Source organism: Cucumis melo, chromosome 11, assembly GCF_025177605.1.
Source record: "Cucumis melo cultivar AY chromosome 11, USDA_Cmelo_AY_1.0, whole genome shotgun sequence".
NCBI lineage: Eukaryota > Viridiplantae > Streptophyta > Magnoliopsida > Cucurbitales > Cucurbitaceae > Cucumis > Cucumis melo.
In genome coordinates, this window is record NC_066867.1 from 17,766,154 (window position 1) to 17,780,120 (window position 13,967).

General features: G+C 33.7%; 1 long non-coding RNA gene across 1 annotated transcript; it reads right to left on the reverse strand.

Annotated features, from left to right (window-relative positions):
- Window positions 1-11,019: 11,019 nt before the first annotated feature.
- LOC103490494 (uncharacterized) lies at window positions 11,020-13,671 on the reverse strand. The gene is made up of 4 exons (XR_007815390.1): window positions 13,296-13,671; window positions 13,116-13,191; window positions 12,157-12,209; window positions 11,020-11,733 (listed from the first exon to the last, which is right to left on the reverse strand). It is a non-coding gene; the product is annotated as an uncharacterized LOC103490494 (long non-coding RNA).
- Window positions 13,672-13,967: the final 296 nt, after the last annotated feature.

The window sequence follows — 13,967 nt, forward strand, 5'->3', positions numbered from 1 at the left end:
CACCAATGTAAACGTTTTCATTTCATTCATGTTCAAAGATCAACGATATCCTCTCGAAGCACAGAAGTCTTTCGACTAATGCCAAAAAGGTCAGCGGATAGTGAAAAAGTGATGCTGGAATCTTTCTCCATTACCTTCTCAGCATATCTGAGAATCGACTTTAACGCTAATGGCAAAGTTGATGTCGATTCACATACAACTTCTTTTTCTGTAGGCATTTTTATTAAGTCCCTTTCCTAATTCAAGAACATCCAAATTCAGTACGACGTACAATATTAGACATTCGAATTTAATAGTGGATTACATACCTTCAAGATGTCCAACTCTGGTTCATTCATCTTCATCACCTTCTTCCCTTTCTTTTCCTTCTGTTTTGGTTTGTCCAATGATTCCACTTCTATTCTCTTACCCTTCTCTTCAATCCCCTCTAACATTATTGGCCTTGAACATATCTCGTGTGCAGACAATGATGTAGATAAGTTTGAGCGAATTTGTGCCTCTAATTCACTAACTCGCATACGGAGTTCTTCATTCTCAACTAGAATGTTCGCCTCATCTTTTTATGTTTTCTTAACTGAATGAAAGTACATTGTTGGAGAAACGTATCCACCAGTCCCACGCACACGACCATTGTGCTATTTTGTACTCAATGCTTGGGTTAACACATCATTCGAACAGTGTCTATTCACAGACGATGAATCTATATTCATTGATATCTCATCCTAAAAAGATAGCAAAATTAATGTAAGTTATAGAAATAATTGCTTATGTAATGGATAATTGAAATGTGTGATTTACATGTAATGACTTACTATGTTGTGGACGACTTGCTGAATGTCGTCGTTGTCGTACTGTCCTTGTTTGTTAACTCGAGCTTTCTTCCACATTTTAGCTCGATCAACATAAACTTCATTTGAACCCTTCTTCTTCATTCGAGAACATGGAGTTCAAGTGGTAAACATATTAGCTTGTATTCCATTTTAGGTATAAAGCAAACTTACAAGAAACAAACAACAAACTTACAACTTTTTATGTAACCCTTTACAAGAGACAAACAACAAACTTACAACTTTTTATGCAACCCTTTACAAGAAACAAACAACAAACTTACAACTTTTTATGCAACCCTTTACAAGAAAGAAACAACCTTCCCCCCCCTCCCGAAATGACAAAACCTTACAAGAATCCATGTTACAACTTTTTATGCAACCCTTTACAAGAAACAAACAAACTTACACCACGCAAGCAAAGAGGAGCATTACACCAGATATCAAACCAGACATCCCAAATTCTATAAGGTTTCTTCGGCAACAAAGAAAGAACAAACTACAAAAATGGGAGTTTCCTCATTAAACATCTAAACATCTTACCATTTCCTCCTTAAGATTGGCATACCATTTCCTTGAGATTCTATGATTGTATTTGTTCTTCGATCGTCTATCTTGTTGTAATTGTCTTTTTTCCTATATCCAAATGTATTTGTTAATGAGAAAGTAGCAAATATTATTCCGAATGATTTTCATGTATAAAAGTTACTCATACCTGAAAGGTCTCGAATAACCTTGACCTTACAAACTCTTCCCAGTGATTTTGCTCAATGAAAAAATACTTTTCAGGTGGAACTTGAAGCAATTGTGGTTCATCTTTATGCGACATGATGTATTTCGTTGTTAGCCAGTTCTTAAACTGACGAAACGAAATACCTGCACTTTGGAAATCGTTTTTCCTAGATCTTGGATCAATGACGAATGCAGCCTAAATAATTAAAAGTACTTAATCAAGTGTCCATACAACAAGAACATTATCAAATATAATAAGGACATTAAAGTTATATATACCTCAACTGTAGTGAATATCTTATCTTTCAGTTCTGCAGGCACACTTTTCCAAGACATATATGTGATAGGGACATGATAATGGGTTGCAGACCCTATGAAAGACTTTAACTTCGCTTCATTCTCACCAATAGGTGCTCCGTCTTCATTGTACCTCACCACCTTCTTGTCTCCCAAACTACTAATGCGAGTTACATCAAACATAATAGTAGGTCCTGTCGTCGCTTCAACTCTTTTGGGGTTTCTTCAACTGTTGCATTCAACTCACCCGACACCAACTTCTTCATTAAGATCGTCCATATTATATTATGCGAAGCTGTCAATCAAAATGAAGAAAAAATTAGCATGATATACAAATTTTAAACAATAAATAATGAAATAAGATAAATGAACATAATAAACTTAAGGTCTACGTGTTTGAAATTGTGAACACACCATTATAATATTATGTAGGTATCCATGTGCCTTCACAATCTGACCATACGTACGTTGAGACATTTTCATCCAAATCATTGTTTAAATAGACATCTGGCATATCATTGGGTATTCCTTCACACCGGAGTATTGTATCACCAAGTTCATCGTCATTATATCTATCTTCAAAGTCTCTTTGTGGTGGAGTGAGTACAACTGACCATCTAACATCACTTGGATCCTCAACATAAAACACTTGCTTTGCTTGGCTTGCTAGTATAAATGAGTCTGACTTGTGTCCTACTCTATTTAAATCAACTAAAGTATAACCAAGTTCATCAATCCGAACACCACCACTATTCTGAACCCAATCACATTTAAACACCGGAACATTAAACGTATTATAATTGAGTTTCCATATCTCTTGTATCACTCCATAGAATGACATATCTCCAATGACGGGATTTTTATCTTTAGAACTAGACACTTGCATTGTTTTTGCAACTAAACTAACTCCACTGTTTTGTACTCTTCGGTCCTTCTCAGAAGATTTTGTGTGATAGCGACATCCGTTTATTGCATAACCACTATATGTAATAACAAAAGGATGAGGGTCATGAGCAATCCACCATAAGTTATCTGAAACTCCACTATTTCCAACTTCAAGCTCAGTTGATACCTACCACAAGAATTATTATTTCAAGTTCAACACATAACATGTATAACTAAATTACAAAGTTCAACCCTTTACCTCTTATCGTAACCAATGTATAAAAGTTCGATTATGTTCCTCTTGAAGCCATTTCTGATTTTTAGATTTGTTCGAATATTGTAATTGCAAAGCCTTCATATGTTTTCTTTGTAGTCATCATTCAAACATTGTAATATAGTTAGATTTAATTATATAAAAGTGAATGAAAGAATGAAGAAATCAATGAATAAACTTACTCCATATATGGTTGAACATCAATTGTATTTTCCAACACATATCGATGAGCTTGACATAGAAGTTCTTGTTCAGGTTTGAATGGAACTCCCATGGACAACGGCCTACCAATGTTTGAAGTGTCTAAATGGTCTTGTGACTTGCGAGTCCCAAGCCCAACGGGATCCACTCTAGATAAGAAATCAGAACAAAATTCAATAGCTTCTTCTATTAAATAACTTTCGGCAATACAACCTTTTGGACAATATCTATTCCTCATAGAGTTTTTGATGACTTTTATGAATCTTTCAAAGGGATACATCCACCAAAGATATATAGGGCCACAAAGTTTGACTTCCCTAAATATGTGTACTGTGAGATGAATCATGATTGTGAAGAATGAAGGGGAAAAATACTTTTCAAATAAACACAATGTTACCACAATATCTTCTTCCAACTTGTCTAATTGTTTTGCATCTAACACCTTGTTGCATACAGAATTGAAAAAGATGCACAACCTAGTTATAACATAACGAACATGTTTCGGTAGCACCGATATTATCGCAATGGGAAACAACTGTTGTGTGAGCACATGACAATCATGAGATTTTAAACTATTAAGTTTTAAATCTGTCATTGACACAAGGTTTCTAATATTGGAAGAGTAACCTTCGGGAACCTTTATTCTTGACAAAGTCTTCAAAACACATCGTTTTCCTTCCTTTGTAAGAGTATAACACGCAGGAGGAATGAATATTTTCTTCTCACTACTAATAGGGGCAAGCTCCGGTTGAAGTTTTAGATCAACTAAATCACGTCTAGCATTCAACCCATCCTTACTTTTACCAGAAATATCAAGAAGCGTACCTAAGATATTCATGCAAACATTTTTTTCGATGTGCATCACATCTAAACAATGTCTAACATGAAGATCTTTCCAATATGGCAACTCAAAAAAGGAAGATAACCTATTCCAACAAATCTTTTCACTTCTGTTCATCGATAGGTTCTTATGGATCTTCTTTCCTTTAGGAAAATTCAAGATTTTTCAATTTCAAGTACACATCCTCCCCAGAAAGTGATTCTGGAATTGTACCAAGTTCTTTTTTACCGTTGAATGACTTTTTTTGTCGTCGGTGCGGATGATCGTGTGCTAGAAATCTTCGATGTCCTAGGTATGCTATTTTCTTCCCATGTTGTAACCTTTTAGAATTTGTATTATCTCCACAAATTGGGTATGCCTTATACCATTTAACACAACATCCACTGAGGTTACCATATGCAGGAAAATCATTGATTGTCCACAACAAAACCGACCTTAAGTTGAATACTTCTTCTCAATAAGCATCATAACATTCAACACCATTTTCCCATAAAAGTTTTAAGTCTTCAATTAGTTGTGCTAAGTATGTGCCTATATCATCCCCTGGTTTTTTTGGCCCTGAAATTAGCATTGATAGCATCATGTACTTTCTTTTCATACACAACCATGGTGGAAGATTATAAATAACCATCACTATTGACCAACAACTGTATTTAGAACTCATGTCACCATGAGGATTTACTCCATCGACTGAAAATGCTAAACAAAGATTTCTAGGTTAAGAACCAAAGCCTGGTCATTTAAAGTCTACTAACTTCCATGCTGGAGAGTCCGTTGGATGTCGTAACTTACCATCCTCAATTCTTTCACTAGCATGCCAAGTCAGGTTTTCAGCATATTCAATACTTCTAAATAGCCTTTTGAATCGTGGAATGGGTGGGAAGTACCATATCACTTTTGATGGAATTTGCTTAACGTTTTTCCACCTCAATTGACCACATTCAGGACATTCTGTTGCATTAGCAAATTCTTTCCTATAGAGACAACAATTGTTAGGACATGCATAAATCTTTTTATATTCCATTCCTAATGCACCTAATGTTTTCTTTGCTTCGTACAATGAATTTGGGAGTTCATTGGTAGTTGGCAGAATTTCCTTCTAAGTTTTAAGTAATTCTGAAAAACTGATATCACTCCATCCATATCTAACTTTTAAATTATACAATTTAACTAGAATAGACAACTTGGTGTACTTTTTACATCCTTCATACAATGGTTTTTCAGCATCAATAAGAAACTTCTCAAATCCATTTGGGTCTTTTGAATACTCCTCGTGAGCAACTTCAATCATTTCTTTTACACTTCCAACATCATTCTCTTCACATGTATGTATGTCAAACTTTGAAGATTCTCCATAGAAAGATGAGTTAGGAAGTGCTTCACCATGCCAAAACCAAATTTTATAACTTTCATCAATACCATTAACATATAAATGATCTCTAACATCCTTTCTACTATGCTTTTCACAATTCCCACATTTCAAACAAGGATAACGAATGTAGGAGGTACTTGTATTCGAAAATCCAAATTTGATGAAATTTTCCACACCCAACTCATATTCTTTGGATAATCTACTTTTATGCATCCATGATTTATCCATAACTGTAAATCTATTGACAAATAAAGTAAATTAAATTAGTTCAAAAAGTCTTGTTGAGATAATAAAAAGAGAAAATAAATATGGAGATTAAACAAACATTCGCTTAATAAGACTAACTTTCCACCAACTAACCAAATAAAGAAAATAAATTCCTAGATAACATTAGGTTTCTTCAAGCCCCCATCAAAAATTTCCCCCCAACGAAACAAACAAAGAAAATAAGGTTCCACTACTACAAAAAATGACTCTCTTCACACAAATGTGTCGGACTTCAACTCTAACTTTATTTCAGCATTTCATCAAACAGTTTAAGAGCATACAGAGAACATCAACATTAACAACAACCTACAATGTTTTGGTTATCACAAAGAATATGACATTCTTCCTCAGGCCAAGAGATGAATTTAAATTGAAAAATTGATATCACAATCCATCAGTAAAAATGAATATTGTACTGCTGCCAGAATTCTCTAACCATCATCAACCATAGAAAGCAGAACCTAACACTCAATTTATGTTCATTATGCTTCAGATTAACACAACCAATGAATATCCAAGTTAAGGCCAAAGTACCATTTATTTGTCACGAAAAAGATGATTAAAAAATACTTGTTCATAAAATTTTAAAACCCCAGCAACACCATGTTTCAAGTAAATAACTACGGCCTTAGAATACCCAAGAATTCATCACCACAAGCAGAATTAAGTGGAATTTAACTATCCTTATCAACCACTCCCCCCCCCCCAACCCTCAAAAGAAAAAAAATGAAAATGCCATACACAATGTCTCCATTTCCTTGCTCAACTCGCTAAACAATCACAACCCAATGACACAGGAGCTAGAACATTCAAATTATGAGGTGAAAAAAATTAAATGTAACCTAAATAACCCAAAAGATTATCGAAATGGGTTAACAAAAAGCCGTGTATCAGCTGACAAAGAAGCTACAACAGATCGACATGCATCCTTAGCAATAGTTCAGAAACCGTACCTTTGACAACACGAACGAAATGAGGTTATTCAGAAAGATTTCTTGAAAACCTAAAAATTTTTGCGTTAAAGGGGCCCGATTGAAACAAAAAAAAAAGACAAGAAAAGAAAAGCAAAAATTAGGACCGGAAAATACAAAGCTCTAGGTCGATTTGCTAAAGGAAAAAATGGGGAAGAAAATAAAAAAAAATCAGTTAAGGCGAGGAGTCGATCGGAGAGCAGTGACGTTCGGGGCGTTTCGGATGGGTGTGAAAATGGGGTTGCCGTCGGGAGGGAATGTATGAATTTGGGTTGTGTGTGGAGGGAAAGGGAAAATGTAAAAAGAGAATGGGAAAATTGGGTTTATTTTTAAAAAAAAAAATAGATTTTTTTTAATTATTTCTTGACGTTTCTAAAACGTCAAGAAACGTCAATAAATTTAAAAAATGAATCCCCCATTTTTCATAAAAATTCTTGACGTTTTAAAACGTCAAGAATTTATCGATATTTCTTGATAGTTTTAAAACGTCAAGGAAAAATATGTATCATTTGACGGTTTAAAAAACGTCAAGAATATCGAATTCATAAAATTCTTGACGTTTTAAAAACGTCAAGAATTTAAAATATAAAACTTGACGATTTTTAAAAAGTCAAGAAAAAATTGGATATTACTTGACGTTTCAAAACCGTCAAGACTTCTGTAAATTGCTCCCCTCCACCTTTTAATCAAAATTCTTGACGATTTTCCTATTAAACCACCCCTTTCTTGACGGTTGATTTAAACTCTGTTTGTTGGAAGCTAAGTTTGTTGGAACTTATGTTCGAAATTCGTAGTTTGTAATCGTATTCTATTCAATAAAGTCTTTATTTAGAAACTGAATACTATAATCTTAAATCCAATAAATTGAAGTCCTGAGACTATTTTTTAGTAAACTTGAACTTTATGTAAAGACATAAACATTGATCAAGTTCAAGTATATAGCCTAAATAGTCTATAGTATATAAATAAAGGATGGGCGCCTTATTTAGATAAACTATGGATTTGACCCACTTTATAGTTAGTACAAACGAGGTGATCCTGAATCGTTCATATAGAGACATGAAAGTAGGGGCATCCTATGTAAATTGTTTACATAAGACTAAACCATGAAATAGTCACTTTTACGTTATAACACCGTTTACTATTTAAAACTGACTATCTCGATTATTAATAACTTGGGTAACTTAATCTAATTCCTGAGCTAACTATCAACTCCTATCTACACGAGATTATCCTTAGATCTGCATAAGTGAGGGCAGCTCATTAGCGTTGGCTCAATAAGCATCCCATTTCAGGGGTAAGATTGGGTAAATAGTTAGGAACATACAGTGTAAGACGGAATTCACTCCTACCACTTTAGGGTTAATAGATAGATTGTTCCCTTAAGGACTGGATTCAAGTTTTGAACAAGGGGCCCTACCCTCTCATTGGTTCGAGAGAGATTCGGTTTATAGGTTGGACCTTAAACCAATTGTTCAATAGTGGATCAATGAGACTTAAAGAGCAAGATCTAATCTTAAGGGTAAAAAAATATTTTGACACAACCGAGCTTACGAATAACCTGTGAAGGATTAACTTACTAATCATGGTTATATCAAATGCACACAAACATATCTATAGTGAGGGGAGTGCAACTATGGGACTTTAGTAGAATGATCTGTTAGTTAATGAATGTTGATTGGCTCGATATAAAAGAGTTTAGCCAATTAATTTCGAATCATTGGAGCCCATTATCTATAGGTCCATTAGGTTCTCCTACTAGCTCATAAGGAATAAACTTAGAACAGTATGATGGAATGAGTTGAATTGTTCGAATTAAGAAAAGAGAAAAAATCGACAAGTATATATGATATAATCCTCGGTTTTTAGATTACAGATAGAGCTTCATATTAAAAACGATTTAAATATTAAAGATATGAATACGGATTCATACTCGAAAGCTCGAAAAAGATGAAAATAGTCAAAGTTGAAAAAAGTCAAAATGTTGACTTTTAACTTTGAAAAGTCAAACTTTGACCGGCAATATATTCAAATGTAATTTGAATCTTGAGAAAATGAATGCAAATTCATGCTCGGGAGGCCAGAATTATTCAAGGAGGTCAAAATGGTAAAAAGTCATAATGTTGCATTTTGACTTGAAAAGTCAAAGTTTAACTTTGACTAGAAAGGTCAAATGACCATTTTACCCCTTGACCAAAGTTAGTGGGAAAATCTAACATTTTGTTGGATAATCTCACTAACTCTTAATGGGCTAAGTGGAGGCTCATGGTGATGACACCAAGCCCACTAATAGAAAATGCAATGGTGAATAAATCCACTAATGGTTAGTCAATTATATGCAAAGTTTGCATGTAATTTGTTTATAAAAGGAGAAATTTTTCATTTTTAAAAAATCTTTTGGCCCTTTTAATTTAGTTAAAAAAAAATCACCAAGTCCTTTTATTTTCAAATCTTCACCTTTCCTAAATTATTTTTATACTTTCTCAATTCCTTCTTCCTTTAGGTCCCATAACCTGATTTTTCGTCCAGAGTATAGCGGGTCAACTTTAGTGGTTGTTCGAGTTCGTTTTGGTGAATTTTCTAGCAATTCAAAAACTACAAAGGTTACTTCATAAAAATCCTAATTCATGTAGTTTTTTTTTTTTATGCATATTTACCTTAGCAATTAGAGTATTTTTTATGATCCGTTTTTCGCTATGCATGTTTATTATCCACCATGTATCATTTTTATCATCTAGTTTTTTAAGTCAAGACTTTTGATAATGCAATTTCCCCTCAGTGGTATGTATGATCTATATCCATTTCATTATAATTAACTTATCGAGTTTGTTTGATGAACGCTATTTACTGAAGTTCGAGGATCATGTTTCTTCACTTGAAATTTTCTGAGTTTTGTGTTGTATTGCCATGATGATCTACAATTAGAAGAGACTTTCAAATTGGAGAGTAAATCTAGGTAGAATAAAATAAAGAAATGATGATCTAATTAAATTGTGATACATGAATTTCTCTTGTGTTTGGTGATTTATTCCACAAATGCCTCCATCTTTTCCATCAAATCACTGGAAATTTGAATAATGTTAGCAATGAGATTTTCTCAAATTTGGTTGGTAATTTGTACCTTCTTTTATAAAACTTGTTGAGTTTTCTCAAGTTGATTTTTATTGTGGATTTGATTTTCCTATAGTTGAAGGCTTAACAATGTTTCAAGTTTTTATATAGTTTATTGCTAATTAATACCATAAATGGAAAGCTATGCACCTAAATATTTGGAAATGTGGGGTGGTCAAACTAAGGTAGTATATCTAGTGTTCAAGAAATCTATGGTATGATTAAAAATCTTTGGCTATGTTTACTAATTATGCTCATAATAGTGTTGCATATAGAATATATATATATATATATATATATATATATATATATATATATATATATATATATATATATATATAAATGATAAATCAGTTTGTGAATATTGAGACGCTACTGTGATCTACTTAAGCATATCTATTAGCATGTTAGCATGAGTAGAAATAGTATTTCATGTATGTTATATTTGACAAAGTTTATGCATGACTTGCATCAAGAATTGTCAATGCATAAACTTTGTCAATTTTGGTTTTACGGCATTATTTAAATCCATTGTTTATGAAGCTCATAGGATTTTATGGAAGTTTAAGATATTATCTAAACTATCGAACATGTGATATCTTATAAAGCATGATAACTTATACCCTAAGTTATCCCTGAAAGTAGTATCAGAGTCATGATGTCCTTGGTTTAGCCTTGTTGATATAATCCTCAAGTCGAACAAAGGTGTAGTGGAACCTTAAAAGGTCGGTACTTTTCATGGTTGAGCTCTATTGAATAGACAGTATGTTACAGATAGGAGTTAGCCTAGATAACAGTTAAATGGAATGATGTCTATTTTAGGGGAGGTTCAATTGGAACTTTGTTCGAGGGGAGGATTGTTGGGAATGCAACCAAAGTCCCACATTAGTTAAATAAGGAGACGATCCTAAGTACATAGGTGAAACTTTAGAATTATGAAAGATATTTTGAATCAAACGTGCAATTAGAATGTTTTGATTCTTGTTCTCATATGTCACACCCCATTTTAGGTTTTCCTCTCTAACCTAGATCGTGGCATGGAAACACTTTTTCAAACAACTTTTTGCCAACTTAACTTCTAAGGAAACCATTATGAAATTCTACAGAAATTTTGGCAACATCTTCCCTAAAATATGGGTTAGCCAAACCTAAAAAGAAGGAAGATTTTCACTTCTATATATAAAACAATTTCTCCATACTCAAAATAATATCGAGTCTGTCTCACCACACACTCATCCAACTAGTCCAGAGTTCCAATCAGAGTTTATATTAAACTATGAATTAGTTACAAAAGAAATACAATCTAATAAGAGACCTCTCAAAACTCAAATTCTCATCATGACTCTCGCTTCTTCTAGTCACCCAATAATGCAATACAACACTTAAGTATATACATACAAAAAGAATGAGAATCTACAATAAATGACGGGAAAGCTCAACTAATGCTTGATCCTTGACCGATACCCGAGGGAGCAAACATTGAAAATGTGAGCTAAAACTGAGTGAGTGGCAAGTTTTTAAAAGTAAAAGCCCATAAAACATACTTTCAAATTGTTTAAATATGACATCAATAACGAAATAGTAACTAAAACATTAAAATCACATATTACTATAAACAACAAGTATGGACAACAAACATGTACCCAATCATGCGGCCAAAATTAGCTCACGCATATTTAGCACCCGCCACGATGGCAACCTCTATCCAATCCAACCATGATAGCATACTAAATACACGGGCCAGAATAGCTCACATGTGATCTATATCCACAAGGAAACACGCGGCCAAACAGCTACCACAGTAACAACCTCCATATTCGCTCTTTTATGCACATAGAGCCATCCACCATGGGTTAAGCTAGGCCCGAAGCCGTATCACAATCCTCCATACATGTCCCCACCTACGCTCAGGTTCCTGGATCTCCAATCATGGCCTTTTTCAGTCCTAGAATCCCCTAACAACCATAGGTGGCGCTATGAAAACACATTCACGTAGCCTTTAGGGTAATCACCAACATTCATAAAAATCACATATTTCATGTTTAAAAGCCAAACATGGTTAGGAACACTTTTCATAAAGTCATTTTAAATCCTTAGCAATTAATACATGTTTTAAGAATAACCTTCCATTCAAACCATCCATGTTTAATAACAGATTGAGTATTCTTTAAACCAGTTGTCATATAAATCATGATTAATATATTCGAATTCAACCATGCTTTCGAATTATAAGAGTTCATGGAAAACATAAAGTCATATTTGAAAACATTCCTCACACCTGATTTATAAAGTAATCATGCTCGAAGTTCTCACAATCATGGCATACTATAATAGCACGTATAGATTTATAAAGGAATACTTGAAAATAAATCACTCACTATCAATGGACTTGATCTCCCGAGATTATACGCTTTTCCCATTTCAATTTGGCCTGAAACAAAGATCAAGGTCTCTCAGTTTTCTTCGCTTAGCAAGACGGCACAACAATCTCTAAAAAACACTTCATTTTGAGCATAATTTTACATTTCTAGATTCCTTACATTCTCGAATCTTCTTAGAATAAACTTAAAACACTTCATTTAACCTTTAAACCTCAAATTTCCAACCTTTAAACCTCAATTTTGAATCCTTAGTAAGATGGATGTCCAAACTTAAGTCAAGCTCATTGGGCTTTCATTTCAATACGCTCTTGTACCCAATACCTTGGAAATCTAGATCCATTAACAATCTCAATATCAAACTAACGAGTAAATAATTTAGGAACTTACCCAAACTCATTTAAAACAACCTTAAATTTGGTAACCAATGCTTCCAAGTTCTCTAATCTTTAATTTCTCACACAAAACAATATGGGTAAAATCACTTTTACATTAATATTAAATGGGTATTCAAGAACTATGAGAGAACTCACTAAATTTACCTAAAACCTTATCGAAAGTTTCTCAAAATTTCTTTGACAACGCATTAATGGCCTTCTAAATTCGAATCTAGGATCTAAAACCATTGTGTTTGAAGCTTATATATGTAACACCCAAGTAAATCTCAAAAGTTAAAGGAGTCCATTTTCAACCTTTAACATTCAACTCTAGGACCCAAGTATCATAAGTAATTCAATTTTAACGCCTAAACTTATTGGACATTCAAGAACTCTAGGAAAACTCAACAAAATCACTTCAAACCTTGTCAAGAACTTGTCAAAGTACACTTAACTTCAATGGGCAACATCCTAACCACCTTCTAAGTTCAAAATCTAGCTTTCAATATCATAGGCTATTCAATATTAGCACTAGAATTAAATGGGTATTCAAGAATTAAACCATAAAGCTTGAAATCTTACCCAAGTTGGGCCAAAACGCCTAATTTTGAACTTTCGAATGGCTGAACAGCGGCTCAAACTCTTCTAGAACTTGAATCTAGCATCGAAAAGTAATGGGTAATGTTAAACTCAAGTCTAAACTTTATGGGCATTCAAAATCACAAAAAAAAAAAAGACAACCCCGAACCATAAGAATCTTACTCTAAGTGATGGATTTGAATGAAAAACATATACGAACAGCGGCTAACTTGATCTTCAGCAAGTTATCGTGCATGGTGGTTGTAGGGGAGGAATCGAAGGAGCAGCTCGTGTGGCTGGTGAAAAGGCGATGAAATTTCTATGTGCGATTGGAATGACTCTTATCTTGGACCCGAACAGAAGATGCAACACGAGATGGGTGACGACGACGTGAAGACAGTGTTGGCGTCAATGATCAACTGCGAACTAAGGTGGTGGTGCCAATGCAAGAGAGAAGGAGTGAGGTGCAGAAGAGAAATTTCCAGAAGGGGGTAGAGCTTTCACGAAGAAGAAGAAGATCCTTTTCGTTTCCCTCTTTCCTTTTTACTTTTATTTACTAAAAGAAAATTAATATTAATAATATATTGAAGAGACCATATTGCCTCTCACCTCAAATTAAACTTATTTTTTTACTCTTATCTTGGTTCCTTTCAAATACTTGATAAAAATTCCAAGTCTTTCACTAAACTAAGTTTGTTCCATTTCCTTATAAAAAAAATCAACCTTAAAGAATTGGCAACTGAATTTAAATTGGTTTTTCCGCAACTTAGAAAATATTAATAATATATAAAAGGACAATGAAATGAGGGCTTACATCATATGACTAAATTAGCTACTATATAGCCTTAAAAACAT